Source organism: Triticum dicoccoides, chromosome 2B (assembly GCF_002162155.2).
Source record: "Triticum dicoccoides isolate Atlit2015 ecotype Zavitan chromosome 2B, WEW_v2.0, whole genome shotgun sequence".
Classification (NCBI taxonomy): Eukaryota; Viridiplantae; Streptophyta; class Magnoliopsida; order Poales; family Poaceae; genus Triticum; species Triticum dicoccoides.
The window spans coordinates 329,004,080-329,011,983 of NC_041383.1; positions in this window are offsets into that span (position 1 = coordinate 329,004,080).

The following is a 7,904-nucleotide window of genomic DNA, read 5'->3' on the forward strand; positions in this document are numbered from 1 at the left end:
ATACCTCGTGGGTGCAAAATCACCTTCTCCCTAGGAAGCTCCCTTCTCCCGAGCCGCGAAACCTCAGCCCCACCTCCATGGCGCCCCCACCGCACCAATTTCAAAGCCGCCCTCCTCCCTAATGCCGGAGACGCTGTCCAATTGCCGTCGTGCACTGGGCCATGTGCCTCTTACTCCGTGCTACTGGTGCTGCCTCGATGACGGCCGCGTGAACCGTACCGGAGCCGATTCACCCCCGTCGTTGTTCACGGTGCTGGAGCGGTTCCAACTTCGGATCCGTCCAGAGTCCTGGCGCTGCTTTCGCGTAGCCGTCGACCGCCGCGACATCGCTCTTTCCCTGCCGCCGGTCACCACCGCAACCGCGCCGGCCTCACCGACTCGGCAGCTGGACCTGCCTACTTCACCATGCCGCCAGATAGGTCGCACCCTCATCTGAAATCACTTTATTTAGGCGTCAGTTGTCTGAATTTTTATTCTGGGCCAATCGATTCCCAATGGGAAGCAGCACCCCTCGAGGCGGCGGAGCTCCTAGGCTGCCGGTTTCTAAGAAGTGTGTGCGTATCCTTGCATCATGAAATTTTATAGCATGCTGATCATATTTTCTATATGTTTCTTACCCATCTCTCTGTTAGAAAATAAGCTTAACAGATAGAAGAATTTCTGCAATGGTATCGTTTATGAGGAAAGATTCTTGCAGGAATTCTCTGTGCTCCAATGTAGATGTAAGTACCTGTTGTATATCACTATATTTTTACATCAGCATGTATTTTGTTAATCGGTGTGAATCCAACCTTTATCTGATCTAAATTTAGTTGTAGCAAAATGTATGATTAAAGGCCACAATGTTGAGTTTTGCAAAGAAAACTGCCTAGTAGTTTTGCATCTTGAGCTGCATGAGTGTACTATCTCATACAGTGGGTTTGAATACTTTGGTTCTGTAGTGGGTTTTTCAGTGTTTTTTTTACTATGTTGTCCTGTCGGATCCCGAGCTCTTACATCATACTCCATCCGTCTGGATTAAATGTCGCAGAAATGGATAAAATTGGATGTATCTAGAACTGAAATACGCCTAGACCCGTCCATTTATTTCCGGATGGAGGGAATACATGTCAATATGTCATGCCTTTCTATTTTTCAGTACCTATTCCATCACTGCTGTAGCATGTTCTATAACTGAATCACCATTCTTCTATATAAGGCATGCAAGGGGAAGACGGCTCTGTTAGAATCTGAAGGTTTACAAACCAGGTCTTTGCAAAAGATCCAAACGCCAGGAGATAATAAACCAGCTCCATTTTTCATAGATACTGCTCCAGCACAGAGAAACCCAACTCCCACAGATAATAAGCGGATTCCAGTGGGCAAAGAACTAGTCCGCTCCAGTCCAGCAAAAGAATGTAAACTCCATTCTAAGAAGCGTGTGCGTATCCTCGCATCATGAAATTTTATAGCATTCTGATCATATTTTCTACATGTTTCTTACCCATCTCTCTTTTAGAAAATAAGGTTAAACGATAGAAGACTTCCTCCATTGGGATCGTAATCGAGGAAAATATCTTGCGGGAATTCTCTGTGCTCCAATGCTGATGTAAGTACCTGTTGTATATCACTATATTTTTACATCAACATGTATTTTGTTAATCGGCGTGAATCTAACCTTTATCTGATCTAAAATTTGGTGTAGCAAAATGTTAAAGGCGCCAATGTTGATTTTTGTAAGGAAAACTGCCTGGTAGTTTTACATACTGGGCTGCATGAATGTACTATCTCATATCACGCACATTACTGAATGGAAGTGCTTCTCTGGTTTCCCATTCATTCATTGTGTCAATGTTGCTTTTGTACTACCTTACCTGGCTGATGATAGCTGTGCCATATTGTGATAATTTGGTGTAGGCTACTTGCCCAAACGTTCGTTGTGTCAATGTTGCTTTCCTATTATTTGACTTGGCCAATGATAGCAATGCTTGTGTGTTAATTTTGTGCAGGCTGCTAAAGATAAGAAGACAAACTCTGAAAATAGCAAGGCAACCCCATTGTTTCTTTCCAGTAAATCTTGGCCAGGTAATATGGCAATAACTCATGATTAATCTGTTTGGTTCCCGTCCTAATTTATGTTATGATGCAGTGGTCGAGACACTCTCCAGTATCAATAATACAAGGCTGCCAAAATCGCCATCTGAATCTGTTCAGTATCCTCTATCTCGAATGCAACGGAATAAATGTATGTTTGTGAACCAATTAATGGCTGAAGCAATGATGGAAATGGTGGATGAATCAGAGGTGCAGAGTCGTGCGACACAACAACTGATCAATGTTTTCGGAGACAGTGTAGCAAAGCAGAAAGAACTTGCCCACATGCTTATGGGCGTCATCTGTGCTGAGGTTGCAGATTGTGACGTTGTAGATGGTTAGGTTCTGCTCATTTATTTGCACTGGCATCAATCTTTGATTGCCCAGTGGATGTAATTTCCTGTAATATATGCTGGATGTGCAACGTTATTCCCTGTATGCCGTACCTTTGCGTGATCGGTTTTGGTCTTGTGCATAATTCCTCGTCGTAATGGGCTCAAATTATCTAATTTGGCCTAAAGACATGTACGAACTTTAGTGGGCCCATTAAGTTAATGGGCCGTTACTAGGCCGAAAGTTAATGGTCGGCCCTCTTACCTCCCGGGTCGTTAATAGGCCGACATCGAAGCGGGCAACAGGTGGCCCCAGTTTATTTCACGGGCCGTTAACAGGCCGTTACTAAGTTTGGGCTACATATGGCCCAACTATACTGTAGGCCTTTAGCAGGCCGAAAGAGATAGCGGGCTTGTACTGGACCATGAAGACCAGGGGCCGCTAAGATGCCGAAAGTCAGGTCGTATTGTAAATGGCCCAACTGTGTTGTGGGCCTTTAGCTGGCCGAAAGAGAAACCGGGCTGGTATTGGACCATGAAGGGAATGGGCCGTTAAAGGGCCAAAACAAAGGTCCGACTACAAATGGCCCAACTCATTTATGGTCCGTTAACAGGCCCAAAGTCACACAGGGCCGGGAATTGGCCCAACACTTAAATGGGTCGCTAAAAGGCGAAAACTCAGGTCCGACTAAAAATGGCCCAACTGATTTATGGGCCGTCAACAGACTGAAAGTGACACCGGGCCAGAAAATTGGCCCAACACTTAAATGGGCCGCTAAAAGGCCGAAACTCAGGTCCGACAACAAATGGCCCATCAGATTTATGGGCCGTCAACAGGCTGAAAGACACACCGGGCCGGAAACTAGCCCAACATTTAAATGGGTCGCTAAAAGGCCGAAAGATGTACATCCTAAAAATTGGCCCATCCATTAAACAGGCCGTTAACAGGCCGAAATCTCATCGGGCCGATATTGAGCCCAGATATATAGCGGGCTGTTAACGGGGTCGAACTGATGATGGGCTGCAATGGTGTCAAATCTTTAACGGGCCGTTGACGGGCCAAATTGGCTCATCTCGTATGGGCCGTGGGCTTAAATGGACCTGAGACAAGTAGGCCTTATATGGGCTGGCCTGCTAATTTTAACTGGGCTGACCTTTTAACAGGAATGGGTGTCTGTTGGGCTGTTCCACGTGTCGACGTACCATAGGCGTCTTCCGTCCAATGAGTGGATGACATCTGTCCCAACGGTGAGACGACACGTGTTTCCTCCAGCCAATGATGATTTTAAACGTGGAAAATCCCCATTGGTCGGGGCTGTTAACGGGTTATCAGATCCAAAACCCGACCCAATAGGTTAACGACATTCCGTTACGGTGGATGCCAGGTGTCAGTCACCCTTGACGAAAGCACTTCTGTGACGCGCGATTTATCGTCGTGGAAGTGGACACTTCCATGATGATAATTTTGGTAATGTCATGGAACACTTCTATGATAGCACAGGTATACTATCTTGATTCTGTCATAAATTTGTCATGGATGTACATGCATGACAAAAAACGCGACCTGCTGTGACAAACACGTATCATCACGGAAGTGTATTTGTTTTGTAGTGTTAGCCGCGAAGGTTAGCCATAAGACCAAAGTGTCTCATAGACTCATTGAGATCATAGTCACTATCATCATCCTCGTCATAGTATCCATGTTCAACATGTGATCGATCATTTCCTAGAGAGAGTGATTCATTAGTTTTGTGATCATTACAATGTGCATCTCTATGAATTCTAATGACTTCAGAAATGATATTGCTAATGATTCCAACATCTCCTTTGGCACGAATAAGGCCACGAAGCTCAAATCAAACTTAGGATCATTGGGATTCATCTTATTCAAAGCAATAGACTTGTGAAGAATCTCATCTAAGTTTTTCAAGGAATAGTCCGGAAATCGTTCCTCAAGAAATCTCCATATAGTGTAAGCACATTCAAGAGTTGGCAAGCGAGCAATCAAATTTCTAGGTAATCCTCCAGTGATAAGATTGACAGTTCTAAGATTGCAAGTCATACCAAGAGACTCATTAGGGGTAGGATGCAAGGGGTTAATGAGGGGCGCACAAGGAGTAGTAATGTACTTGTTCAAGTGATATTCATTGAAAATCTCAAGCATCTATTTTTCAAAGCAATAAAGAACTCTCCATCAAGCATAGGCACTCTATATCTAATACTCCCAATCATAGACTCATCCATCTTCTCCAATGGCATTTAAACCAAAGCAATGGATACCAAAGCTCTGATACCAATTGAAAGGATCGAGAAGAGGTGTCTAGAGGTGGGGGGGCGGTGATTAGACCCTCAACAAGTAAAGATAGAAGTTTTTAGGTTTTCAAGTTGAGGTTGCAAATTAGCACAATTTCAAGCATTCACAATACAATTCAACCAAGCATGCAAAGAGTATATGAGTAGTGGAAAGTAAAGCAAGCAACTTGCAAGAAAGTAAAGGGATGGGATTGGAGTGTGCAAACGCAATTGGAGACACGGAGATTTTTGGCGTGGTTCCGATAGGTGGTGCTATCGTACATCCACATTGGTGGAGACTTCAACCCATGAAGGGTAACGGTTGCGCGAGTCCATGGAGGGCTCCAACCACGAAGGGTCTACGAAGAAGCAACCTTGTCTATCCCACCATGGCCATCACCCACGAAGGACTTGCCTCACTATGGTAGATCTTCATGAAGTAGGTGTCGGTGTCAAAACCGGCGGATCTCGGGTAGGGGGTCCCGAACTATGCGCCTAAGGCTAATGGTAACAGGAGGCAGGTGACATGATGATTTACCCAGGTTCGGGCCCCTCGATGGAGGTAATACCTTACTTCCTGCCTGATTGATCTTGATGATATGAGTATTACAAGAGTTGAGCTACCACGAGATCGTAGAGGCTAAACCCTAGAAGCTAGCCTATGATTATGATTGTTGTTGTCCTACGGACTAAACCCTCCAGTTTATATAGACACCAGAGGGGGCTAGGGTTACACAGAATCGGTTACAGAGAAGGAAATCTACGTATCCGAATATCGAAGCTTGCCTTCCACGCAAAGGAGAGTCCAATCCGGACACAGGACGAAGTCTTCAATCTTGTATCTTCATAGTCCAACAGTCCGGCCAAAGTATATTGTTCGGCTGTCCGAGGACCCCCTAATCCCACACTCCCTCGGTAGCCCCTGAACCAAGCTTCAATGACGATGAGTCCAACGCGCAGATTGTCTTCGGCATTGCAAGGCGGGTTCTTTCTCCGAATACTCCAAAGTAGATCTTGAACACAAGAATCGTGTCCGGCTTTGCAAAACAAATTCCACATACCACCGTAGAGAGCATAATATTCCACAAGTCTAATCTGCTGACAACTTTTTATAGCATGACATCACGCCACGGTCCGGTCATTATTCGAACCGTTTTTCACAACCAGCCACCGTACGTAATGCGAGGCGGTTTCCTTGACACGTCTTGTCGAAGCAGAGATCGTGTCCCCTTATCACGGGATTCTCATCAATACGGGTATGGGTAACCCAACCACACCATCAATTGTGGCGCTAGGGAAATGAGCGATTTTAACGGGTAGGTGGGGAGGCACAGAGTTTCTACCACCTTTATAAAGAGATAAGGATTCTTCTCTTTCACCCACGCCTCCTTGCTTCTTCGCTCATCCATTCTCGCACGCTCGAGCTCCAGCGCCCCAGTTCTCACCTTCTCCACATAGCCAAACATGTCTGGAGCGGGAGGCAAGTGATGGCCTCCGCCGTCAAGGAGGACATTACGAAGCTCCGAGCGGCCGGATACTTGGCTGCAGACATCGCGCACCGACTCCCGAACCCAGGGCAGATCATTCCGACTCTGGGACCCCACGAGAGGGTCATGTTCCTCACCCACTTCGTCCGTGGACTGGGATTCCCCCTCCACCCATTTGTCCACGGGCTCATGTTATATTACGAGCCGGATTTTCATGATCTAGCCCCTAATTTCATCCTCAGTATCTCGGTGTTTATCATCGTGTGCGAGGCTTTTCTCCGCATCAGGCCCCACTTCGGCCTGTGGCTAAAGATCTTCAACGTGAAGCCGAAGATTGTGGTCGGCCAGCAGGCGGAGTGTGCAGGCGCCATGGTGGGCATGATGCCGAACGTTACCTGGGTTGAAGGCTCCTTCGTGGAGATCGTGAAGGGGTGGCAATAGGGGTGGTTTTACATCACCGAGCCGCGCGATGCCAACTGGGTGGCGGCCCCCGAATTCCGATCCGGTATCCCCGTGCGGCTCACCTCCTGGAAGGAGAAGGGCCTAACCTGGGGCGCGTCCGTAGAGCTGACCGGACTCCAGAACTGCGTCAAAAACATGACAACCAAGAAGATCAAGCTTGTCAACATGGTCTAGGTCATGCTATTTCACCGGATTCTCCCGTGTCAAAGACGGGCATTCATCTTGTGGGAGTTCGACGCGGCCCAACACCAGACACTGCAAGAGCTCTTCGATACGACGCACAAAGACATCTGGAAGGTGTTGTTCAAGGCCAGCGAAGTTCCTCCTCCCACCATCGAGGACCATGGACTCAACGCCAAGCGCCACGCCAATGCGGTAAGCATTCTACATTTCATAAGATGTGCCTTTCCTCAGTATGTTCGTGGGATGAACTTAAGCCATTGTACTGATCTAACACGACTATGTTGCAACGGCGGAGCGGATCGACTGTCCGGCTCCGTTGCCTTAAGATCCAGCAACCGCTCTCCTGACGAAGATGCTGATTCCGACGCCCTATGAGGTGCCGTAGAAGAAGGCCACGGGGACCAGGAAAAGTCTCCGGCGCAAGGTTGTGTCGGACTCATCGTCCGAAGACACCGAGGCACACTCCTCCAATGACAATGAGGAGGAGGACGAGGAAAACCCTCTCCCCAAACCGAGGGGGGGGGAGGAAAGGAAGGCCGCCCCTTTCGGGGAGGCCGAAGGGCCCAAGAAAGGAAGGACCCACCCTCCGGACCACTCCACAACCGCCGCCTATAGCGAGGAGGAGTGTCTACCCAGGGCCAAGCCCCTGGCGAAGTCGTAATTATTCGGATACCATAATACTTCTTGCATGTTTTCAGCTTTACTTCCCTTGCGCCTTATCGGCAGGCCGATATCTTCCATAATCGGAAGCGCTGCCGCGCTCCCTTGAGTATCTCCACAAGCTCCCACATGCCTCCTGGCAAGGAGGCGGATGGCCACAAGGCTTGGGCAATGCCCTGCATCACCTGCCGAACTTGTTCGAGCAGTTGTGAGAGCTCCAGCAGAAGATCGCCTGTAGATCCGGGCACCTCCTCCTCGGGACGGCCTATTAGCATGCCTACAGACATAATACTATTCGCACGCTTCTTTGATGAACTTTATAACGGTTCTTCAGAGCACTTACTGAACATGCCGTGTCATAGCCTCTTATTCTCCTTTACAGAGTCAGCAAGCTGGGCCCGAACATCCTTTAATT